At 36.5% G+C, this 27,262-nt stretch overlaps 1 long non-coding RNA gene across 2 annotated transcripts in view; it reads left to right on the top strand.

The window, feature by feature from the left end:
- LOC122183308 overlaps positions 1-27,262 on the top strand; it is a 196,852-nt gene that overhangs the window by 97,789 nt on the left and 71,801 nt on the right. The window contains exons 1-2 of one of the 2 annotated variants that reach the window (XR_006180213.1): positions 21,721-22,009; positions 22,174-22,259. This is a non-coding gene — a long non-coding RNA (uncharacterized LOC122183308). Of the gene's footprint in view, positions 1-21,720; positions 22,010-22,173; positions 22,260-27,262 lie in introns of those variants that run through there. The other variant, XR_006180212.1, reaches the window with a different exon arrangement.

Below are 27,262 nucleotides of genomic sequence, written 5' to 3'. Positions count from 1 at the left end.
TGAATTCATTCTAAAATAATTCTACAAATTAGTTACTGTAAAAATAAATATTCTTTGAAAATTACTGGCTTTCTGCATTTGCCTCTTTGGGCAAACCCATCTGCATTTAGGATCACCTCAGTTAGTTGTTGCTACATACAGAAATAAGTTGTGTTTTTTGCCAGCCTTTTGGAAGGTAGGATAGTGTCATGCTAAGGGATGTTGTGAACAGGTATGTATGCATTAAAAAAATGTAAGGAAGGGCATGCAAAGCAGTACTTCAGCATTCAAGATAAACACATCAAATTGGAGAAGAGTGCTGTGAGCAAACTAGAAAATGGAATGTGAACAGGAATAGTAGTTTCAGCTTACTAGTTACAGGTCTCCTAAAATGCTATAGTTTTTGGATTTCAATTCTGCAATGCTATATATTTGGTTTTTCCAGTCCAAGTCCGTAGCAAATTACAAATTACTTACATGCTGTGCTGAGACACACACACACACACACACACACACAGACGAAGGGTAGAAACAGCTGCTGTTGGCTCTGTAGTTTTGCTTCCAGTGATTCCTAAATTCAGCCAACAAACACAGTTCTCCTTCACTTGTAGAGCTTCTGGTTTGTCTTGGCCCATGAAACCCTTTGTCCTTTGGCAAAATTTCACTGGAAACCTCAAGCAAATGCTGTTTGATCTTTTCCAACTTGCCTCAAGAAAGAGTATCATGGTTTCAGCTATCCTTCCTCTTCTGAAGGGAAGGAGGGGGAAATTGTGTGTGAGGAATCATCTGTGTACAGGCCTAGTCTCAAGAGTCCCAAGAAGTCTTGAACAGCTGTGACTCCTGTGCTTAACATGTGCTCTTCAGTAAAGCATTTGCCAGAATAACCACTGACTAACACGTATAGTGGTTCTTATTTTATTTTCCATCTGTATTTTCCATGCAGTTTACCTGGCACTCTTAACCTCTCCAAAGCTAGAGGACTGCAAAAACTTCCTCTTTGCTAAGTTCAGTGTGTTACCTTGCAGGGATAGGAGTCAGCACAATTCTGTTTGCAGGAAAAAAGTCAGGGGTTGTGGCACTTGGTCTTTGATGACTGCCACCCATTGAGATCAAACTGTACTGGCAGCTTATGTGTCATCAAATACTGTTTCAGTCTTTTGAATCAAATTCTATAATTTCTGGGTTCAGAATGGCCCTGAGATTCAGGAATTGAGGAAATGAACAAAGAAAATCAAGGAAGATGAAAAGAGTAGAAGTCTCTCTGGCACCAAGACTTAAAAGGAGACTTGCCCTTCTGCCTCACAGATATACATTTCTACCCAATTTCCACCTGGAGTAAAAACTGGGCGATGTAGAACACAGCAGTTTTGCATGTTTGTCTGATGTTCCTCTTCTTTGCTTTCCTTCTTTTTCTTCCTGCACACTTTTCAGATTTGGATTGGCTGCCTGATTTTGGATTACGGTCATTTCTATGTAGTCAGCTGGTCCTTCAATACTTACTATGATTTGCTGTACATAACATGATCTTTCTCATTATTCTCACCTTTTCTGTTTGCTCGTGTTGAGATTCTGAGTATACCAGATTAATCACTTCAGTCCTAAATCAGAGAAGTCTGCACATCCGGTCAGTCTCTTTTTTCTGATAGCAAGATGGCAGAGCCATTGAAAACCACAGCCAATAGGAGTAGGTTGAAGAAGACATGGGATTTTTTTACAAGGGCATGAAAAAGTAAAGAGTATGAGAAGATAGCAATTGTCACAACTTAACAACCTACATGGAAAAAACATCAAAAATGGTTTTAATCTCTTCAAGAATAATATCAGGATTTCCTTGTGAATTGCTTGTGAGATCCTGGTATAATACAAAAGCATTTAGGAACTTGATACTAATTATTAAGAGGTGAATAAATGCTGTAAGTTTGATTTGTCAGTTCTATCTTGAATTCATCTTGTTTAGGTTTGGGAGGATCTGATTCAGAAATACCCATTCTGTTAGTATTTTTCATGACTCTAAATGTCTTCAAAAACTTGTTTTAAAAATGAATTTGATTTCAGATATCTTTGACTAGACCTGTATCCCAAAATCTTAGCTGTGTAGGAAACATATTTCTGTCTTATCCAATGTTTTGAAAAGACAATCTGAAATTTACGGCAAACAAAAGGAGGAGTACTCTGATCAGATTCTGGGCTTAAAATGAAATTAAAGTAAAAAGAAGTTATTTGCTATTTGTTACTTTAGAGTGGAAAATTGTTAAATGAAAATGTAATTTTTTTTTTTTTAATAGAAATCCACTTAAAATTGTTCTCTCTTTAGGCATTATGAAAAAAAGCTGAAATGTTCCTATAAAAGTATCTTGGTCACCAAAACTGCCTTTTTGTTCAAATATTTTTACAAGTACATTAGTTCAGTAGTTCTGATTCACTCAGAATGGTAGCATCTTTATATTCCAGATTGGAGGAGGAACTGGATACTTGCTTCTGTGAATATGCTCCTACTATAAGTGTGTAAGATGGGACCTTACTGTGAGTCAAATGACAGGGTAGTCTCAAGCAGACAAGTGAAAAGCTTGTGAAAAGCGTGAACTCTCCTTAAACAGTGTCGCTTCTCTCTGGTTTAAGTTGGTATAATATCAGGAATTGTGGAACAGGAAAGAAATGCAGGAGAGAAAGGTATGGCATTTTAGACTTGGGCAATCCAAGATCTGGTAGGGTGAAAGACATCTAGAAATGGTTTGTTCCTTTCATAAACAAATTATTCATTCTTACTGTATCATTGCTTATTCTTCTGGATTATTAGCAGGTTATTTTCTTTTTAACTCTTAAAGCCTTGCCATCCACCTTCAAAACTGCCTCTAGGCATCTTTGATTTGTATGGTTAGCATTTACTCCCTAAGGTCTTATCAACCTTGGCAGTTTACAAATCATATTTTCACATGCATGAATCGCCCTTGACTAATTTCTCCAGTACAGTTTGAACATAAATAACCTTTTCTTTAGCAGCTGCATTCTATTTATTTATTTATTTATTTATTTACTTACTTACTTATTTATTTTCCACCTGTTTATTTTCAATAAACCTGGCATGAATAAGTGTATGGTTTTATGAAATACTGCAAAGTAAATCTGTATCAAGATCTGGTTAGATATGTGCTGTCTTGTGGGTTTTGTTGTGTGTTCTTTTTTTCCCCTATTGTGAGTCCTTTTTTCTAATCTCTCTTTCAAAATCAATGAGTTCACAGTGACTTTTGATGTTATTCTTCCCCATGGTAGTTAAGCGTTTCAAAGAACAGAGTGAAATTAACTTTCTCATTGTGACATTGTGTTTATTTAGTAAATATAAAAAAAGATAAAGGTTCAGAAAGTCTTGGGTTCTGCAAAATCTGACTTCCAGTAAATAGCAAGTCAGGGTTGCTGATAACATCAGATGTTGCAGGTAAAAACATTAGATAACAACGCAGTGAAGAAATACAAGGGCATAGCAAAACTCCAATATCGGTACCCCTGCATCAAGAAAATACCTTATGGTGTGTCACATAGTTTCTTCCTGCATAGAAGCGCAGCATATGAGCACTAGTGTCAAACAGGAGACAGAGCTGTTACCACATTTGTTGCAGATATAGGATTTGAACTGCCAAGCTATGAAGTTATGCAGCTTGGCACCAACAAAGAAGTTGATAACAGTTGGAAAGCAAAATTTCTCAGTCCAACTTCAGGCTCCACAGCCAGGCTACTACAGGCTGGTGCATAAAGGAAAGCATTGTATTATGGAATGCTTTAATTGTGACAGGTCTGAACATTGTTGGAAAGCCGATTTGTTCTTTGTGCTTTCTGAGATATACTAACAATTCTGGCAGAAATCAAGTAGCTTTGTTTTTAACTTACCTGTAAATAAGTAGAAGACCATAAGATGAATCCAACAGCAAATAATTATTATGGAGTAATTCAGTTTTTTTAATTTGCTCCTACTAACATACTGTTAAATAATTTGCTGCTTACACAATGGCTGCTCTGAAAGTAATGCCTCCTATTTTATTATGTTGGCCCACAATGTCAGAGGTGGATGTTGGTGGTCTGGCAGTAGAGGTTGAACTGTCCCATCAATTCCATTCAGTTTCATTCTGTGGGACAGATGGGAGCTGAAGGGCAGTCTGACTGAATGGCGTCTTACATGGAAGTGTGGATGAAGCAAAGGTGTGCCATTAAATTCCTCCCACACAAATGGCACCTATTGACATTCATTGACTGAATGTCAGTGAATGCTTATTGAACGTTTTTAGAGACAAAGAGTGAATGTGAGCACAGTGAAGTGGTGGACGGTGCCTTCAGCAGCGGTGACAGAACAGTGGGTCACCTCTGCTGGTGCAGATTTGTATGAGGGTAGCACGCAGGCTCTTGTTCATTGCTGGTGAAAATGCAGAGCTGATGGTGGTGTCGACATTGAAAAATACTGTTTTGTGGCTGAGGGTTTGTTCTATGAGATGGTATTCTATGCTCTTTGTATCTTTTGTAATTTCCATGGAAATAAGTAGGAGGCTTTACTTTTGGAGCAACCTATGTACTGTGTCACCTGTTGCAGATACAGGGAAGTCAGTGCTTCTTTAGTGAAGTAACTGAAAAAAAGTGTGCATGTACCATAGGATAGTCTGTCACACAGCAAATAGCATTAGCTGAAGCCCAATTCTATAATGTGTTCTCTACAAATAATCTTCGGTCGGAATAGAATTTTTCCTTCTCACCTGCAGATATGTCCTCCCCAGACATCTTCCTGACCTTTGGCCAGAATTTTATTGACAGTGGTATGAGTTTCATTGTCTAATTCTTGAATTGTGTTTGAGACTGGAACAATACCTTCAGTTCCTGTCACCACGTTCAGAAAATCTGGCGGCACTCCCAGCACTGCCTCCCCAGCTATGACAGGGCTCTGGTCTGCGAGTGGGAAGGGATGTTCTGTCTGCATTGGCTGTTGATGTGCTGCACTGCACCCTCAGCAGCAGAGCTCAGCAGTACACAGGCCTCAATGACCTAGCTATCAGAAAGACAGAGACATCATCATAGTAACTTTCACAGAGTGTGTTGAATTAGCATCAGTGAAATTTGGTGTTACCCAATTGAAGTAATAGTAAATATTACTGACCAGAGTACCTCAAACATAAAAAGATCATTTCAACTGGGAGCCCTTAAAGAGCTTTCCTTGTTGAATTTTCATGAGGATCTTTCTTGTTTTCTTTTAAGATTGTAGATTTTGGTTATAAGATATTACTGCATTTTTTCCCTTACATCCTGCAGACTTTCATCTGGATTCCATCAGTTCACTATGTCATTTCCACCGATACTATCTTTCAGATTTTTTACTATGTAAAAAAGTTAAAAGTCTTCTCTGTGACAGTCTAAATTTAACAATATGAGCCTGGAGACAAAAGTTTCCTCTTAATATGCTTGTTGCAGAAATATGACTTTCTGTGAAGACTGAAGACCTAGTTTAGGTATTGAAACCTGACCTGGCTTCAACCTAAAGAGAAAAGGCTTCAGCTTAAGAAAGAACTATTCCACTATGTTTTTCACAGTTAGTGTGGTTTACCGAGTATTCAAAGGCTGTACGCTCCTTAAAGGCATAGCCTTAGGTGCCATATTATGAACTCATATTTTTTATATAAGTTAAAGTCTTTGTGAAAACTCTTGATGGCTTCTTGTGTTAGCTGGCTGAAGTACTGCCTGTAGGGCACGCGTTGTTCCTTTTAAAAAGGGCATAGAGTAATAGAAAGTTAACAGTGAATAACTTTCTAATAATGCAGCATGCTCCCCATTTCACAGACTTACTGGCAGTTTCAGAGAAACAAGGGGATAAATGTAAAACTGATTTTCCAACCATAAAATGACACCTGAGAGACTTAGAGAAAGATCCAGTCAAATCCACATGCATTTAGGTAAGGATCTTATGTGTCTTTCCATTACAAAACATTGAGAGAATGAGTATTTTAAAGTAATCAGCTTTCATTGCTGTGATGTAGTGGAAAAATATTTCTAAAACTGCAAGTTGTAAGTATCTGGTGCGGGTGAGAGCAGAGACTGCATTTCTATGTGAAAACAATTGCAACTATTGTAAGGAAACAAAGCTTGAGGAAGCAGAAGCATCAAATATTTTCAAAAACCTGAAGGATTACTTATAAATAAGTTATCTCATCAGTGTTTTGATTCAAGCTGGCATCCTGTCTTCTCCTGCATTCTGTTGTTATACCAGACATGCCATTTACTACACTATTGCCAAGGCAGACAAGGTGGCTTTTTCTTGTTTCTGCATTATTTTGATTTACTTTATAAGATTACTACACATGCTTCTTCATATGTTCCATGGTACATTTAATGTCACATTGTTGAAGTTATCATTTCCTATGTTTATTACAAAGAATTCCAACCAAAAATGACTCAATGCGCTACAGCTACCATATAGATGAGTCTCTATGGACTTGTCTTCATCTCTTTAACATTGCCCTCACTTGACAAGTGCTTCCAGATATTTAGATGGCACCTCCCTCGTTCCCTCTTGTCCCCATTGCCTCTCGTCCTAGAGCTGAGCACCACTGAAATAGTCTGACTTTGTCTTTTTTTTCACCCATCCTTCAGGTATTTGTACACATAAAATTTCCCTTGAACCTCCAATTCTCAAGGTGAACAATCCCAACTCTCTGAGCTTCCCATTATAGGAGAGGTGATCCAGACTACTGAACATCTCATTAGCCTTCCACTGGACTCCTAGTATGTTTTGGTCTCGTTTGTACTGGGAGAGGGGGACAACACAGAACTGGAATTAAAAACAAAACATAACAAAACAATCAAACTGTAATGACTCAAGGAAAGTTCCTACCTGCTAATTCACAGCACCATATTTCCTCTCTGATTTTGTGTACTTATCTGAAGGCCATGAAAGCAGTGAACTTGGTTCCTCTGTGAAGTAGATTTCATAACTACACAGTAATGGGCATGTTAACAACCTTTCTACAGTTACACCTGATTACTCAGGCTCTTGAATATGCATTACAGAAGTTTCCGCTACCTCTGAATTCATCAGTCTCACTGCTCAGCTTTAATTACTTTACATTTTCTGTTTGATTACTTTGTATTGTTGTAGCACTGATGTGCTCGATGTTCTACTGAAAATAATAGAATAATGAAACCTCACAATTCTTTGCATGCTCTATCTGTACATTTACACCTAAGAGAACTTAAATATTTTTAAACTACCTAAAGATCAACTCAGATTGCTATTAAAGCACCATCTTATTGCAGTCTTTCTCACAGTTAAATAGTGGGGATTTTATCATTAGGCTGCATGTTCTGAGCAGGAAGCGCAAGTGCTTAAGATGGAAGAACTTGGGGATGTTTTTGACAGCAAGCTTCATACAACCTGAATGGGTCAAAAAGTTTTTCCAGACGTTTTAGGCAATTTTCTCTTTCCAGACAAAATACTTGGAATTTTCCTTTGTGCTTATCAAGGTAAGATCCATAAAGCATTTAAGAAGTCTCCTTTATATATGTATATATATATATACTGTAAGTTGTACCTCCTCTAGGCGTCAAGTGAAAAGATAGTGATACTACTTTAGGACTGACTTTCATTTCTACAGATCTATCTTAATATATTAGAACAGCATGATCATTACCGTTTTATCTTGTGCTATCTGTCCAGAAGCATAGCTGGATTGACCAGGAGGATCACCTGTCATCTCTGCTATACATAATTCCACACAAAGAGTGGGAGTGCAGGATATTCAGGATGGTTGCCAGCACTCTGCAAACAGCACACTAACTGTTTTTCCAGTTGATGAAGACAAGGTGCTGTAGTTAAGCTGAGCAGCGTGACACTGCACTATTGGAATGGATTTCACTTCTGAAACTTTGTCTTGCAGAAATTCACCATCACAGTTCTTGACTATCCCTCTTTATGCTGCTGAAGTGTAGTGTGAATTTAGAACTTTCTAATATTACACTTTTCCACATTTCTGTTTTTTTGAAGTGTGCAAGTCTAGTCAGAATTTTTGTTGAGGGAGTTGGCATTTTGGTTAATATAACGAGAGCTTGGTTATTTGGTTAATATAATACGAGAATTAAAGCTATTAAATATGAGGTTTAAAGTACAGTTTAGAAGGCAAACTTATCTGCAGGTCTGATTGGTACAGTGCATGAATTATTTGTGCATCTGAAATGAAACAGGATTATGTATAGAGATTCTGTGGGACACCAGTCTATATTCTGCTGTCCTTTCTCTTTTCATCCAAGTGCTAATATTCTAGTTCTGACATTTAGGTTGCAAACTGTGTGAGTCTGAGCACAAGTATGGCTTTAATATGACGTTACTGGATTTATTTAGCAACATCACAGTGCAGCTGAAGAAACTAAAATAGTTCAACATGTGGCTTTGTTTGTTGGTAGTGGAGAAATGTACTTAATTGGAGAGTCACTGGCCTTATGGTTCATATGACAAAAAGGGAAGTTGTTAAATTCTGCATGGTATCCAAGAAAACTGAAAGTGGATTGCCAAAGGCTAGCAGAAAAACGGGCAAAACTTCAGCTATTCTTAATTTTGGCAGTGTTTTTTTTTTGTTGTTTGTTTATTTGTTTTGTACAGAAATTTATAGCAATCGCTTAGAGTACATTAGAGATCATTGCAAGTAGTAAATAAAAATATTTTTATTTTACCCTTAAGTACATTTAGATCATAAATTTTTGTGGGTTAATATTCACCTAATTAGTATTGCCCACATGTTGGTAGATGATGCATTTAATGAAAGACAGCAAAGTCTGACAGTTGCAACCCTTATTAAGAAGGAGGCAAGGTAAAGATTGCACTGGTGATTCTATTACTGTATTTTGTGTGTCCTGAACAATCTGATTTGGATTATGTTCTTTGAATAGGATGAGAATTTGGTACACTGTGCATCTTGTCTTAATGTCTGTCTTGTTTATACAAGATAGTGGGAAGAAGCAACAGTAAACTTACAGACCTTCTAACAGTAGAACTTAGTTTTACATACTAAGTATGTCCCACGGTATGGGAAAAGTAACACAATTTTTTTTTTAACTTGAAATGAGTACTGGTTAAGAATGTAGTATCTCTTTGATGGGCAATACTCAATTAAAAAACAAACAAACAAACAAAAAAAAAAAACTCCCAAACCAACCAACCAAACAAACAAACAAAAAAAACACCCAAAGTTCTGATTTTGCAGATGATTTAGCATTCTATTTAAATCACGTATCATTTCATTTGCAGCCAAAGTCTCCTCAGTAGCAGACTCTGCTGTTTCAAGTTATAGAATCAGGAAAGTATATGTGATTAGTGACTCACTTATTGGGAAATTTTTGTTTGGCAGAATTCTTCCTGTCTGTTGATGCTGTAGGAGGGGAAAAAAAGGAAGAGTGTTGTTCCAGCATTATGAAATGATTAATCATGGAGGAAAATACAGTTTTCTGCAATAATATTGACCTGCAATGGTTGAACCACCCTGCTGAAACTCATGACATTTTTCAAGTTTCATTCAGTGGAGGATTTCTTACTTTAATTTCAAAGTTAGACCTAATGATTCCATTCTTCTCACCATGCAAATTAAATATATCACCTGGCAGGTTCACCATGGTTAGGAAACAGGACATACAGCTGGGGGAAAAATGGGACTTTGCAGTTGCTGTATCGTGCATTTTAACAAAGCTCACAGGTTATTTTCTCTGTTCCTTCAGCAGAGGAGTTTATTTTCTTTTTTTTTTTTTGAGAGAGAGAGAGTTTATTCAGATTTGGTATTATCTGTTGCAGATTTACCATACCTTTCCAGGACTTTCAGCAGCAGTCATTTCTTTAAAACTGTCTTGTTCACTTATGCCAGAGTAAATACTAACGCAAGTATATCCATGCTAGGAAATTGCACCAGTGTAACTGTAAGGTGGGATAGTTAAATCAGCACTATGTTTAGACTTAAGTGCTTTGCTGGATTTTGGTCAAAACACTTTAAAAGTAGTGTTTAGTTCTGGTTTTGTGCCAGCTGTGTGCCTAACTCAGCCACCTGTATTCATATTTTATGCTTAGCCAGGAGTATGCAACATGTTCAAAACTTAAGGGAAAGTCCCACTGAAATCATCAGGGATTAAGGATATGCTTGAGGGTAGCCATTTGCTTATCCCCTTCCATGACTTGGGAAGGATTTAAGCATATGCTTAGAAAAAATTACATGCTGAAGTTTTAGGCTGAATAAGTAACTTTGTTTCTTATAGTGGCAATGAAGAAATTCTTATTTTGAATGTAACAGGAACATTCCTAGAATCAGTCAGCCAAAGATAATTGCTATTTGGACAGCTCTGAATGCCCATGGTAAGAAAAGTACATTTTACCCAAAGAAAAACATGCCACTTTAAATCAGTACAACCTACAGGGCAATATTATTTTTATTAACACTTATGCTGTAATGCTGAAAGTTGTTATACGTTTGACTCAACCCAATAATCACACAATGTAAATGATATTTAAACAGGAGTGTATTACATTGCAAAGATTAATTAACCTGAAGGTTACTCTACGCTATTCTTCAGGGCAAAAAGTATAATTTACTCCAAGGTTAAGGCACCTTTACCTTGCCAGAGTTCTTTAAAATTGTTTTGAAAATTCTTTTCTTGAGAAGCAAGGCAATAAATTATTCTACAGGACACATTAGGTAGTGCAAAATTCTGCCAGTAGGCCTACTTCAAAAGTTATAAAATACATAATCAACTCTTGCTGGGCCCTCCAAGTGATTATGTGTTTCAGGTCAATTACACTAGAGAAGAATTTTACACGTGCACTGCTCAGGTGGGCTCCATGGGGCCACAGAGATTGCTGGGTCTGTACCAAAGCTGAGATGCTTCTTCCCAATGCCATGCCTCCTGGAATACTCCTACTATGCCTTTTTATTATTATTTTTTTATTATTATTATTTTTTTATTTGAATTGTTCTGCTTGATAAGTTAGTTAAGCCTATAGAAACCTAGAAACCAATTCACTGCATATTATTATTTTTTTCCTCTGTATAAGGAATTTGTATATCTTCTGTTCAGAAAGAATATCCAAGAGTCTTTAGAAGATATAGATTTATTTATGAAACTATCTCTTGGGTTACATTTTACTTGCTTGCAATTAGTCTTTATTTTCTGAATTCAGAGTGCAAGCTGTTTGCCCTTCTGGCCTTCTTGTCAAATCATCAGACCTCATGCTCCAGGCTCATTGGAAGGCTTTTTGGAGGAATATTTGTGCAGTACCAAAGGAATTTGCACTGCTGTGTGTTTCATCTCTGTGGACTGCATGCTCAAAACTTGTACTGTGTGTGCTGGAATTTGTTTTGCTTTGCTGAATGTCTTTGCACAAACCTGCATGAGATATTCCCCTTTCTATAGCAAAGACAAAATGCTTTTCTTTTCAAACCCTTTTTCTTTTCTCACAGTGTTGTTGCTTCTCTCCTGTGCTAAGAACATGATAACATATTTAAGCAGTGCACAACATGACATTTTAGCATTAATCCTTAATGTTATTTTATTGGAATGTGTAAACACGTATATTTTTCACTGTCTCATACACCACTATAATTTCTTTTACTCTGTTAAATTCAGATGTAATTTAGGGTGGAAAAATACATTTTAGAATTACACCTGCAGCATGTAGTATTAGTACGAGTTTTCCATAGCATGACAGTGATGTTTCAACAATCTATACATATTGATTTAGGCTGATAATAAACAATTTGATTAGGCTCTATCTATAGGCTGTCATTTCAATCACTGTCACTGGTCCAATAGAGTGGAAGGCAGCTAGCAGACACATATGGCAAGATTTCTCAAAATAAGAAACTCTGGCCTGATTAGAGCCCTAGGTTCAGTGAATTGGACAAGACAGCTCAGCTGCCAGGTTATTAACTCCCTCAGAAAATACTCTGCCTTTTCCCCGGGGCCAGCCTGAATATTCTGATCTGGATCGATAAGCAATCTCCGGTGTGTACAAAATGCCAGCTAGAATCATTTGTCTCAGTGCAGTCTCCTTACAAAGGATAAAACACCTGCAGTATATGGGCTTCTCTCCCTCCTCCCCCGCCTTCCCCTTTTTAACTAATGACCCACAGAGAAGGAAGAAGTAACTGAATCTATTCCATCATCAGGAAGGCTCTCTCAGGTTTGTTTTAATGATCACAATGGCTACCTTTCAATCTTATAAAAATTATAACAGTCACGCTTTCCCTGTGGCATGTTTATGTAAGTAATGTGAACTGCAATGTAATGACAAGAGTACAGATGTCATTGTAAGAGGGCCCTTGGCAAGAAGATATCTCAGAATGTCAGAATTTTAATAAACAGCACACTGCTGGTAGGGCTCTCCTTGGTGGTTGTCTTTTATATTCGTAATGTGTGCTGCGATCTGCATCTTGGACCAGAGATTTTTTTTCAAGGGTGTTTAGCAGCAAAGCATACTTTGAAACTGATTGGAGTAGAAAAATTATTTTCCAGAGCAGAGGTGTTTGCCCGATCTCTTATGTATCTTTGGATTTGTTTGTACTAATAGCAGACCGTAGGCATGTAAATTGTACTTTCTTCAGATAAGTACCACAATGTGGATTTTTGTCTGAGTGATTTCAGAACTATCCAAACCCTGGGAGAAAAGTACTTCATAAGATGCCTTACACTTCCCTCTTTTGGTTAGAAAGTGTAGCAGAGAGGAAAGTGCAGTGAGAGGAAAGTCCCTGCGTTAGTACCTCAGACTGCCACATTCAGTCTTTGTTTTAACACTTGAAAGAAAAAATGGCTTTGAGAGGATGACAAGAAATGTCTGGGTTTTCATCTGAATTATGCAAAAATTCAGAATTATGAGTGTTGAAACCTGTCTCAGAGAGTGGACAGCTGCAAAGTTAACACAGAGTTTGCTTTCTTGATCTGTATGTTTGTAACTTGAGAGTTTGAGTTCTGATTAACCCAGAACTTTTGTCCATTTTTTTTAATAATTAGGCAACGATATGTACTTTCTCTTGCAAAGTTCTGCTTAATGGACATTTTTGCTGAAATTAAGTTCTGAATACTTACATTATGCTCCAGTATGTTCTGAGGCTGTACTCAATATGTGCTCTGCTTAAATTGAAATACAAGTTAAATACAGTGAAGGAGAGTGCCCCTCTTTAATGTATACCCTTAAATCTAAAATCAAGTAACTACAAACCTCCAAATTCTTCTCCCTCTGTGGAAGCACAAGACACAACTTCCTGAAAAGTGTATAGCATCATATGCCCCACATTATCCAGTAATACAAGCTGAATCTGTTTAGCAGTATTCAATATTTACTCAGTGAAGTCTTACACTAAATATCTGACTGACTATGGATTAAAAGACCAATTTTAACTTGTTTTTCTAGGCTGTTTCACTATCTCCTCAGCCTGATAGAAATGAAGGCAGAATTCTGAGTTCCATTTATTTAACTATTTACCTCCATGCTCCTGTAGAGAACTTACTTTCAGTAAATATAAATTGGAGATCCATGTTTAGTTCAGAAATGAAGTGGTATTTCGTGTTGTGATATCTCTTGAGAGATTAAAAAAAAATATATAAAAGAAATGGTACTACCGACACTTGAAAAAGAAAAGAAGTTCTGTATTTGCTCTCTGCCCTTTTCTGCATGATGTGGCTTTGTCAAGAAATCAGAATACTGCATTCCAGGCAGTTCAGATTTGCTACCCAAAACTTCAGGAAATAAATGTTGCTTTGGAAAAAAAAAATAAATAAATAAAAAACCAAGCAAACCAATATAAGAAGCAACTTTAATGAATTGATTTCTCAATGTAGAAAACACATTTCCCATCAAGACACTTATTAGAATGTTTATCTCAGGGAAAATGCGTACAGTTTATAAGAAAAGCCAATGTTATGTTAATTCCCATTATTATACACAGATAATATTGAGGAAGATGGAACAAAGTGCCTTTAAACCAAAGCTGATGACATTTTTTTTCTTGTTTGCTACAGCTTTATTGTAGTGAAATATGTTCATTTTAGCAATGGAAAAACGCCCTAAATAGACAGCATAAGAGCAATAAGATGTAACACTGCAGAGCACAATTTTAAAATGATGTGCTCTAGAAGTAAGGCTTTTAGACATTTTGGTTTATGTATTAAAACTTACCACAAATTTGATTGAGAATGAGCCTTTGATGGATATTTGCTGCAGTTATGCTGCATTAGACTCGATTTATCCACCACCTCTCATTGTTGCTATTGATTGATTTTTAAATTAGATGAAGGCAATCAGTAAATACCACCCAATCAAGTCCTAAAAACATACAGGAGATTAGACAATTTAGGGTAATCAATGAAAATATTCTGTGATTTGCTACCACTCAATTTTGACCATAAATTACAACCATAACTTGCAAGTTAGTAAGCCATAAAACAAGTGGATCTGACAAGAAAAACTATAAGAAATGAATTAAGGAGATGAAGAGGAACCACTAGTGTTGTCGTTTAATGAGACAAAATTACTCTTTATACATATCTTGCATTTCTAGTTGGGTCTTGCCAACCATAATGGAGTACAAGAGAATCATCCCTGCTCTTCTCTCAGACTTGTTTCTTTTTTTAAAAAAATATAAAAGCTGTTGTATTGTTTAACAAATCAGTTTGAACAATAACTAATCAATCTAATTTTGTTACAGCAAATTAATGTAATTTTATGTTTAAAACCTTCTGTTTGCTAAAGACTCTCACCCACATCATAGGCACTTGCAAATGCTGAAGTCACACTTCTACATTGTGTTATATCCTACAAAGTTTAAAGTGTAGCTATAATTGAACAGTTTTAGACCAACGCTTTGAAGAAGCTGTGCTTGTATGCTTTTTTTTTCCATGATACATTTCACCCATTTTCTATATTCTGACAACGTTTTCACCAGCATCTAATAATTCACAATCCTTAAAAAAGCTATTCTACAGTTTATTTTATTAGTTAAAAATGAACGACAGTATTTATTTGGTACTTCTAGGCAGAATCCATCCAATGTGTCTTTTAAAAGCACCTTAGAAATATTTAAACATTGATACCAATAGGTTTCATTGGAAGAAACTGGTAAAGTAAAGCAAATATTTATCAAAAATCATCTCCCTTCAGAAAGTTGTACAGAGGTAATGCTGGTGAATGGCATGCCAAAGGCCGCTTGGTTAATGCCTATATCTTCTTCTTTAGAATAAGGAGGAACATTTACAAAAGGTACACAGAATATTTTGGGGAAGCTCTGATCATACAAAAGAGTTAACGAAGATGCCTCTGGTGAGGAAAATTTGCAGGCCTTCTTTCATACAAACTAGAAGTTTGACCAGTCTGCAAGCTGCACAGTGAGCTCCCTGGAAAAATGATGGGAATTAAAAATAAGACAGCACTATAGGAACAATGAACATCCCGCATACACTCACATTAAAATGAAATTACACAGAAAATGTATTTGTAGAGCTTGATGACAGAGCATTTCCTTTGCCAGAGAATAAATTCAAAGTGCACAGATGGAAAAAAATACTGAAAATATATAAGTTTATATTTACCATGATTTAATAAATGTCCAACAAAAACAGATTTCACATAAGAATGAAGAAGGCAAAAACCCCACAGTAGGAAGAAAGCTTTAGTGATGTTGCAAACAAAAGATTAATCAGCAAGTACTGACTCTGTATCAGTGGGTGGACTCTAGTGAGAGGATCCAGGATTAGAACATTAGGATGATTTTGTGTGGAAATGCAAAGCACTTGCTGAAGTAGACAGATGTCTGGCACTAGCTTTAAAAAAAAAAAGAGAGAGAGAGAGTTAGTTGTTGTTAGCTGTTGTTTTTAAAAGTCATTTTCTTCAGCCTAGTGTTTTGAAGTCAGGACTCACTTTTTCATTCATGCCTTTGGAACAGGGTAAGTCCATACAAGTGCAGGGACCCTCGAGGAAACAAATTTGTCCTTGTCAAAGACATTTCCATCTGAATTCTGAAGTTGATGCTACAAAATTGTCCAGATCTATGGTCTTCCAGACTTTCTGTGTTGTCCTGCAAATCTTAAAGACAATCCAGCCTGAAAAGGGACTATGCTAGTCCCTTATAGAATGGAGAAACACTCCCAGCTTGCTAAATCTTATTGAAAAAAATAATAATAATAAAAAAAAAAAAATTGAAAAGGATTTTGCCTTAGCTTCAGCACTGTATCAATTTCTACTTATTTAGAAAGGCTTATAAGATGCTAAGAAATAAGTAAATTCTTTGCTAATTATAGCATTTGTTCCCTTCAGGTAATATTAGAGAAAACTTCTATGCCTTACATCATTAGCATAATTTCTGTAAATGACATAAAATAGGACTGGAAGAGATGCAGTTCTCAAACATGGTGTTTTTCCTTTGTAGGCACCATTATTTCTGAAATTTGAGATTTTCCTTTGTTTTGAAGTCTCTTTTTAATATCCATCTGAAGCTTCTTTCTAAGAGATTCTGGATGTGATCAAACCTTCGGAAATCTGGTATAAACTTTCAGGACAACCAGCTAAGTCATGCAGGCAGGAAGTGAAAAAGCTGTGAATTTGGATGGAATCTGGCACATTTGCATTCCCATATTTAAATATTTGCCTGAATTATATTTGAGTTATAAATGTTCACTCATTTTATTTCTTTGCATCCCCTGGTGTTCTAGACAAAACGCTAACATTTTTTCACGTATCAGAATACTGTTTTCAAATTCATGTTTCAGTGAGTTGAAGAATGTGCATAGCAAAATAGCAAATAACTTCTAGTAGTGAGGATAGGAAAGGGAAAGAAAAAAATAAATCTGCTGTTAAACAAAGACAGAGACCTTCTTTGCAGTTCCTGATTGACTGGAACAATATGATGAAGCTCGTGTATTCAATATAACTTTGAGAATAATTGCCTGGGAGGTAACTAGAAGAAGTACATTTTACTCTATCATGGCACATAAATAAAAGGGCACCCTAATTAATCATACAACTTACCAAAAGTGCTTTTTATTTTGCCATTTAGTATGCCAGAAAGATCATTTTCTTTAATGTATATACCCAGTATTAACATGATTTAATCCATCATGTTCTGTATTATGAAATTACTTTGTTTTACTCCCTGATCCAGCTGAAGATCATTAACCCACACTATTATCTAAGTCATACATCATTGGAGAGTATTACCTCATATAGCAAAAATGCTACTTCCCTTGGTTACACACTCCAACTAAGAAATCATTTTTTCTAGATGGTGCTGACAAGTAGAGCTGCTTTCATTAGAAAGCAGATGGTTCGCTATTTCAATTCTACTTTACCTCCACATTTGCTCCAGCTCTGAGTTCTTTGCTGTCAGTCACCTCATTGTTCCATTTCATAACATCTACATCGTGTATTCCAGACCTATTCATAAAATGTGCTAACCATCATGTTGCCTTCCCCCATGACCTCCTCTTTGAAAGCACAATGTACTCTGCATCCTCGCTTGTAACTCAGTCTTCAAAAAGCAATGAGAGTGAATCTCATCATCTGTACAGTAGCGTATCTCCCACAGTGCTGCAGGTGTCTGTTAGCCAAGAGTGCCAAAGATGTAATTTACACATTCAGATTTGAGGTTGGGGCTGAAGTCACAACACTGAAGAATTTGTCTCAGTAGAGCTTTAAGGCATACTCTGGCCCTCTATCATTTCTTTCATTTGGCAGTTATAGTGTTTATGATTGCTTAGTATTTTCACCCTCTGGATCTACATAACACATGTCCTACATGGGTGCTTGGTAGGGGACAGTAAGTAGTCGCTGGCAATAAAACCATGTGTAATAGAGTAGGCAGCAAGGGTTAGTGTCTCCCAAATACAAGTATTATTTTGGTTAAATTCAGTTAGCAATGTGTGAATATAATCTTACTGAGCTGAGAGAAATACAGGCCTGATCAACCAAACAACATAAATTCGAACAGAGGTAAATGCTTTCTTGACATTTCTGAATATTGTACTGCTAAATATGGCTCTCCATTATTCCAGGTACTCAGATATTTCTTGTGTAACTTGCAGTGTCAGCTACCTGGGTATAAAAGCACCATGGAGGAAGCCATGGAAGCTAATCTATTCAGGAGCTATAAAAAAATACGGGAATGAGGGGATTTCGCATATCATTTCAGAGGTATGTTTAAAAAGGGTTGATGTGCATGTTCTGAGAACTCCATAGCCTTCTTGGTGTGGTAGTGAGACTTTTAAGAAACAGTGCATGTTAAAAGTGAAAGAAGAAAAGGCAAGGTGGAAGTTAAGATTTAATTTGCTTTTGCATTTCATGTTTCCAGATGATAAGTGGATTATATTTTTTAAAGGCTTCTTTCTTTAGACTGTCTCTTTTGTGAGACAATAGTAAGCACATAAATGTTTTGGAAGAAATATCCCAGTAATCCAGTGTCATCTTATTGCTCCTGTATGATTCTATCACTTGGGAAAAAAAAAAAAAAGAAAAAAAAAAGTAATCCCTTATCACTAGCTTTAAACCTATTTTTTTTTTTTTTTCTACAGAGGAGATATAAGATGGAAAGGGGTTTTTTTGAGTGCTTTGGGAAAACTGTATTTGTTATGTTAACAGCAAAGCAGAAACATGTAGTGCTTTTGATAGTCTGTGACTTGTTTTCATTCTCTAGGGATTTGCAAACAGCAGAAAATTACCTGCTTCTATTTGTTCAGTCTTTCTACAAATGTAGTAGAATGGCCTTCTCAAAACACCGTGCAGATATTCTAGGCCAATTCTAGTGAGTTACCAGAGGTTCTGGTTTAAAAATGTAATTCTAGTATAAACATCCAATTAAGTCAGGTTGTTTTGAGCCAAAATAAAGACTGGATAGTTCCTGAAAATCTTTCTTGGTATTATTACAACATATATTATAAATAAATGATATTTTGAAATAGTTGCAGTTCTTCAAATAGCCAAAGTAATTCCTGTTAGGTTTCAGAATGCCTGTATTTGTCTCTAAGGATTAACTTTGAGAAACAGATTCTCTTTGAAGTGAGAATTTCACTCTTTGTTGCTTAGATAGTAAGCCACTTGCCTAATAAGATGAAATCTGTAGAGATAAATGATCATTTGATAACGTTCTGTTCTCCATAATATCCTATTCTGCCATATATGGTTTGATTTTGATCATTCTGCATTGGAGATGATACTCAAACATCATAGTAACCAATTCAGACCTGCTTTACATAGATTTTTGTGATTTCTGTCATGTTCACCACAAATTCAGTTTGTATGTCACTTCTGGAAGTGGTTTTTTTTCACCTTTTGTTTTCCAAATGCTTCCTAAATCACGTCAAATTTACCATTTATTATTACCTCCTTATATTTTCTTCGTATCATCTGCTGTAGTATCTCTTTTATTCATGCTGAAAATTATTATAGTGGTTGTCAGAAATTAGCATATATTGTTGGGATTGGTATTCAATTTCGTTAACTTAAAAGACAGCCTGTCCACAGATCTTAAAATGCATCTTATGTGGGATGTGATTTAAAGCAATGATCTCAAGTAAACAGTTACATTTTTTCTTGTACAGTTTGCACTGAAATTGTTGGAAGAGCCTGGAACAGACATGCTTACAAAATTCAAAGAAAAGATAATAGATTAGTTTTGGTTCCAAATATCGTCATCTAGATGAAGACCAAGGACAATGTTTAGTTATAGTTTAATAATCCGTGGTACAAAGAGTTCTGAACAAATTGGGGGAAAACATAAAGCAACAATATTAAGCAAATCCAAGGCTGAAGGTCAGCCTGCAGTTAAAAACCATGCTCAGTTATATTATTTTAAGTGATGACACAATATTTAAGCTATTGAATTTGGCACCACAAACAGCCACGCATATTGTACAGGATGAGAAAGTATGCAGTTAGTTGGGGTTGACTTTTTCATTTCTGTTTATAAAGTCCACGGACTCTGGTTTACTCTCAGTCAGATATAGCCTCAGCATCCAACCTGAATAAACCTCACCTGAATAAACCCCACAGCCGTAATCCAGCTGCAAACATGACAGGGCAAAAATAGTAGGTACAGATGCTGCTTACACATTATGAGCCAGCCTCCTAAAAGGGCATGGCATGAAGATAGATCATCTTCTCCAGAAGGAGCTGGGTGCAGTTGTCATTGGAGCATTAGAGGTAATGTCTTCTTACAGTGAAGTTGCTGTTGCAGAGCTTTGAACATCAAGAAACTTTGAACTGCCAGAAATTACCAAGCTGTCCAGTTTAAAGTTAGCCTGGCCATGTCTATGCAGCCTGGAGTGTAGCCCAATTCATAAACAGTCTCACAGTCCATTGCTCCATTGGCAGCACAGACCCCATTTTTGCATAGTCCAAGAGACAGATGCTGTGGAGAGCATTAATTGCTCACTGACCAAACAGAAATTTCTGGGCCACCACAAAGTTCCTTTAGAGCAGGCTGATAACTATAGTAGTGGCTCTGTTAAGTGGAAGAACTATCAGCTTCTGCAGATAAAATCTAGATGGAATCTAGACCTCAAGATATCAGCTTATCGTAGGTGTTTTCTTGTGACTTGTAACTCCTGTCTTCTGATGGAGATGCCCAAGAGATTTAAGAATTTCTCTCTAGTAAATTGCCTCTGGAGAGCAAAGTTAGACTTTGGTTTATGCCTTTGAATGTCCTGCAGAAGGTGATTTAGTATGGATGTGACCCAAGACATTTCTGCTCAGAAAAACATTTTGCAGCTACCAAGTACTGTAGTTGAAATTAATTATCAAAACAGAAAGGATATTCCCCCAAAAAAGAAAAGTACTGTGAACTGTTGGTATGAAACTTTGGTTCGAATACCAAAACCAAAATTAGTGGTTTTGCTTCAACAACTGAATTATACGAAACTTCCATGAACCTTTTGAGTCTAGGTTTAATCCCTACCTGAATGCTGACACAAAATCATAAAGCATCAGACTTTTATATACATTACACTGCAAAATAATTCCAAACAAAACAAATGAGAAGATACAGGAAGCCGTAGTGTAAGATCTTAACAATTTCCAATAGGTGCTGTTCTACGATTTGTGTGCACAGGCACTCCTGCTGCTTATATAAGATGAGCAGAAATTTCACCTGCTACGATACAGGGATAAACTCTGTACAGTCTTTGAAATTTTATCTAATGCAGTTAGAAGATACAAAGCATTATAAAGAGAGAAAAGACTGGCAATAGCAAATTATTTATAAATACGTCATTTGCATTTATGAAAAGGGTTCAACTTCCACACGTTTTTCTATTTTCAAATAACAAATAACCTTTAAAGATTCATAATGAGGTATGAAATAAATGAAAGAGTACTGAAGGTGAGTCATTCATTAATCATAAGCAAAACAGGGTCGAAATGAAGGACACAGGAGCACAAACTGTAAAAGTAATGGGTTGCATAATCATTGTACTTAATATTAACTACATTATGTTTTTTGTGTGAGTTCTGAGAAGTTGATTTTTTAATGTTTACATGAAACTAATCCAAGGTAAATTTTATTTCTCAATATTATTTTATCCTAATGGTTGCCCTTTTTTCATAAAGTAGAAGACATGAATTCTGGCTTATCACATTGAAGATTTAATAGAGGGGCTTAGCAGGAACTGTTGAGTCTACTGTAATTTTTAAGATATTTTATTTTTGACTAGAATGCACTGTTTCTTATAGTTACATCCCCTTCTTGTTTGTCATGGCTGATCTCCCATTAAGGACATAAATTCTCTTAGAATGAGTCTTTTGGGCCAAAATAAATTGTTATTCATATTTGGCTGTCAGAAAAACACCAAGAAGTATTTGCACCATTCTGGACCTTTATCCTACACGAGTTCAATCTGCAATGACAAGACAATGTGCAACAAAGTTGCACAATTTACAGGTGACTTTTAGTATGTAAGTAGTTGGAATAATTCAAATGGATATTGTAATGATAACAATACCTCCTCCCTCCCACTCTCTCCATATCGTATTTCAACTGGAACCATAAACAAGGTAAGCTGGAGGAACATATGCTGAACTGGTAACCAAATGATTAGTCAACTTATTTTAAAATCACTAAATAGATGTTTTTCTCTGTTCCATACACATTTGTTCTCTCATCTGTGTGGAGCAAGTAATTCAAGTAATTATGCTATTTTTATTTGTTTTTTTTTCAGAATTTAATGGGGGAATTAACAGACAGAGAAGGAGAAAAAGAGGAAAAAAGTGCATAATGAGAACTGTGCTCATAACATATAGAAAGGTAATATTCTGTTTTTACCCACAGTATGATATTCATTCACCCCCTTGTCAGTTCTGTGTGTCTGTAGCTCTCTCTGTGCTGACCAGCAGTGCTTGGGGGAGCAGCCTACTGAAATCCTGGCATGGCTGCCAGCTCCCTGAGGAGCAGGGAGAGGCGCTGGGCAGCTCTTGGTGTAGGCTGTTCTGCTCTTGGGCATCTATGCAGTCACACTGGGGTCTGGGAAAACTAGCTACACTGGCCTTGGCAGTCCAAAGTAGTTTTCATCCACAGACAGCATTAATGTTGCCCAGTGTTGACCCCTCCTCTTAACTGTCGCAGAGGCTGTGTCCATGCAGTGGACAGATGTGTCCATGCAGTGGACAGATGTTCCCTCTCCAGGCACAGGGACACAGGATGCACTGAAACTAGGCTGCAGGTGCGCTGATGTGCTCTGGATTCTTGTCCTTCTGTGAACTCCGGGAGCTGCCCATTTTTGCTCCAGGTTCTGGAGTCCTCCAGCTAAATGGACTCATGTTGTAGGACTCATGCTCTGATGTCGGAATGAGGTGGGCTTGAACTGCTTATTCCCATGTAGCTGTAATACACAGTCTCTGTGACTTTCACCCTTTAGTATGATAAAGACCTCTCCACAAAATATTGTAGCCCATACTAGAGAGGCTGGACTGCATGCCTTGTGACTCGAGGTCTATCTCAGAGCTGTCTTTGCTCACGCTCTTTCCTAGCTGTAATTAATGCATGTCGTTTTGGTGCCCCAGTAAAATTTGCCTACACATAGAATATAACAAGCATTGTTAAGCCAGTGTTTAATGCTTAGATGGAAATAATGACTTTTCAACATTTCTGTTAACAATCTATACAATTTTAAACTTTGCTCTGCAATTCTGTTTTCAAAGAAAAAAGTAACACTTGATTAACACTCTTTCATATGCTTTCTATACGCCTTAGTAAAGAAAGTGTCTTATTTTTTAAATCTTCCATTTAACTGATTTCCTGCCTTCACCAACCTTTCTCAATTTTATAAATTATATTGGTGCTATAGTCACATGATACCTTATACGTACAAAAAACTATATGTAAACTGCAAGATGTTGAAAAGCAGTCATTGTTGGTGATTATTTTCTTTCTGAAGAAATATAAAGTGCATGTTCATTAACAAGAAGTTCTGGATGAAATATTTGAATGGAATGGCTTTAGGAAGGATAAAAATAGTCACCAAACTTGTTTAAATATTTTTATGATTTGCATGGTATGCTATTAAGTATAAGAAATGTGCCCAGATCCATTGAAAATGATCTGTATATTACAGGCCTGTAACAAAGAAGGCAGATCCGCATATCATGTTTACATGCATTTTAGATGCAGGTGGTTTAGATTCCAGAGCAAATAGGTTACTGATGATATTATGATTCCCAGAAGCAGATTGCCCAGCACTGCCTTTCTCAGGCAATATAGTTAAAAGTTTCATCCTGTCCCCAGTGTTCTTCTGCTTGACTGCTTTTTCCCAGACCCTGGGAAACTTTTCAGTTAGGATGAAATACCACAGAGAAGAAAGAGAATGTGAATACTTCCAAAATCCAAATGAGGAAGTAGGATTTCTCATTCTTCCTTCTCCTAAAAAAGACAGGAACAACTATGAAGACCTTGAAGTCTTCTCTCTGCTGGACCAATTATTTCTAATTCTTTTGAACCAGAATATATGTTTTAGGTAATCTTTAAATGCTTTTACAATATCTTCAGCTCAGTACCAGGAATGCTTTCCATGGGTCTGAGCAGGCTGTCACAATAGAAAATCTGGGAAAAAAATAGGTACCGGATCAGATTCTTTTGCCTTACGTGGGTACTGCTGCCCTGCTCTTTGCACACTGTCTTACACAAATGAACTCTCCAAAACTGAGCTGTGCCTCCACTGTACCTCCCACAATCCTTATTGCAGAGCTTCTGTTCTGCTTTCAGAGGCTGTTCTGGCAGCCAGGCTGAGTGGCTATATTATGTCCGAAAGTTAAAAGGTGACAAGACAAAAAGCTTGGCTCTTGAGGGGCCCTGGACTTGTTTATCTCTTCAGCATCTTTGAAACTGTAGTTAAAATATCTACAAATGTATTCATGAAACATCAGAAATGAAGGAATGCACTTTAAGCTAAAGTCCTGTCCTAGGTTAATGATTAATACACTGTGAGAACTCAGTTTGGTATTTATTGTATCATGACACAAGTAAATTAAACCACAAGCAAGTCATTATCTACTTTTTTTTTTTTTTTTTAAAGTATGCAGTGCCAAATTATTAACCTCCTTGGTAGAAGGACAGTAAAAACATTGGGGATTTGTTGTTCTGATCCTTTGTCCACACTCTGTGTATAAAGGCTGTGGTTCTTAGAGAAGTAGGCTTGCTATTTCCAATACAAAATGTTAATTGCTAGATATGTTTTACAATAAATATTTCTGCTTTCATCACAGTATTAAGAAAAATACACATGCATTTTACATCTATTCCTCACTTGCTGTCACAGTAAATTGTACCTTCTGTCATCTACATGTATACAATGCTGTTTATTTACTACAGGAATTACCTTTTAAATTACTGGAAACAAAGACCTGGAAAAAATCCATATCTTAAGTTTTCAGGATCAGTTTTGAGTCACACTGAGACTTATCAGATAGTTTTGTGCTAATTTGAGTTTTATGCATATTCAGTTTTTAATTTCGTTTTGTTCCTTCTCTTTGTGACTTACAGAGCCAAGAGTTTAGAAACTGAAAGGGAATATTTTTGTATGATAATTTCTGTAAGTCCATCACAAGAATTACCTCTTGCATGCTTCTGCCTTTGAAAACAGAAAGAGTTGTAAAATTGGAAGTTTGAACAGTGTTGAATGTCTTTGAAATTCTACTTTATATTTACAAACATGCCTGCTTCAAAATTAGATTTCAGTGAACAAAGAATGTCACTTTACTCATTTATTTTTCAGCAGTTTGATCACAAATACTTCAGCATATGGCTATTCTGAAATCAAAATTTCAGCCTTCTTAATTATTTGGGAAAGGTGTTTTCTTGAAATGAAAAGAATGCCTCAGTTACAATCAACTGAAATTATTAGAATTTTAGAGTTATTAGAATAAACATACTTAACTATTCTGTTGTTAAACCTGCAATTAGACTGCCTTGTCTGAAAAGATTTTATGATTCCGAATCTATGTTTCACTTCCCGCTTTTGTTTTCATGGCAATCTAGCCACCATTCAGAGGCTTAAAGTTCTTTCATCTAACTTTTCCTATATGACCAGAGAGTAATGGCCAAATTATTTAGGTACAAATATGTCTTGAGAATATCATCAAATCCATTCTAATTTCATTCATGCCTTGGAGATAATAATTTGAAGAGCTAGTTGCAGCGTGCAATTAAGCATGGAGGAAGAAAATAGATCTGTCCCATAATTTATGTCTGCAAAGGTTGGGCTGGATTTGTAATTAATGTTTGCTTCTTTTAATGAAATACTCTAAAGGTCTGCACTTCTGTCATTCATGGAGGTAATTTTTCAATTGATTAGTAAAATAATACTTGAAAAGTAAATGCACCTGCTTTAGCACAGAAATGTCTTAGTCAAGTAGAGACAATGATTGAAGTGCTAAAAAAATATCATTTCAATACAGTAGAGACTGGAGTTTTACTCCTCCAGAATTCAGAACTCCCACTAAAGAGAAAAAAGGAAAAGGTAATTAAACCTCCAACAACTTATTCAGCATGCTTTCATCCAGTTTAATTCCTCAGTGGTTTTCAGCATAGCTAAATACTATTAGGAATACATGCCTGAACTATGCATTAATATAAGTGAAATATCTCTGGAAAGCACGCATTACAGAAAGACATCATTTCTGTATTTATGTACCTTAGTATTTTTGGAGAGCACGAACAAATTATTTAACAGTGTGAATTTGTTTCATTTTGTAAAAACACTCAAAATTATTATTGTTCATTTTGCTCCTATTCTGATGTTTTTTCAGGCTCAAAGATTTTCAAGGTGGTAAAAATTCAACATTTGAGAGTTGAGGTCCTGAAACTGGTGTTTAAAAATGACTTGCAGTCTTGTTTCTCCAAAACAACTGCTACAAAATAGAATGAAATAAAATAAGCTATATCCACATGCTTTCAGGGAGTAGGTAAGGATTTTGTTTTAATTAATCACTCAAGAAAGGATGTTTGATGACTTTTTCTGTTTTGTTAGTTTGGCGCAAAAGAAGAGTTACTGTCCCTGTGCTTTTGAGAACTCAATATGTAGTGACGAATGTTCTAGGGATGATGATGAGACAGACTAGGCAAAAGGCAGAGTGCAATCAGAATCTGTGCTAATTTTCTCGAGGGCAGACATAGTAATCTAAGACGTTTTGAACCTCCTGTCATTTGGGAACAAGGATTTTGCTTTTGTAGAAAGAACCAAGATAAGTGAATAAATGTGGTAGAAACAGCCCTTATCCAGAGCTCAGCCTAGTGGAGTGGAGTAATCCAGACAGTGGAACAAGGGGATGTATGTTTATCTTGTAAACAAGGGCAACAGAATCAATGTCTTATAATTCCTCTGGCCAGTATCATTGCTAGATGAAAAGATAGGAGAGTACTTGCCAACAGTTTCTCCAGCCTCACTTTTAAAATCTGAGGTCTGCTTGGTTATGGTAAAGTCATAGGCATTTGATCATTAAAGTATCTCAAACTGTGGTTTCCAAATGGTTGAGCCTTACTACTGAAATGAATTGGATTTAAAGGCACGTTTCTTCCCTCGGTGTTCCCTTATTGATGTGCTTTAGGCAGTGATGTTTGGACCATGCTGACACTGGATGGCTCAGCAGGCAGCTGCTGTGAGTCATCTCTGAGGTGCAGAGCTCTCTCCATCCAGTGAGAGGAAGCCCATATTGGACCAGGTACAACTTATGCTTACGGTGGCAACACCATTTAATACTTTGCTTTAGGACTCCTTCCCAATCACATCCATCTTCAAGAATCTACTAGTAGAAAGA

Source organism: Lagopus leucura, unplaced genomic scaffold, assembly GCF_019238085.1.
Source record: "Lagopus leucura isolate 7727_CA_CO unplaced genomic scaffold, USGS_WTPT01 Super-Scaffold_100017, whole genome shotgun sequence".
Taxonomy (NCBI): Eukaryota; Metazoa; Chordata; class Aves; order Galliformes; family Phasianidae; genus Lagopus; species Lagopus leucura.
This window is presented reverse-complemented; position numbering and strand designations above follow the sequence as displayed.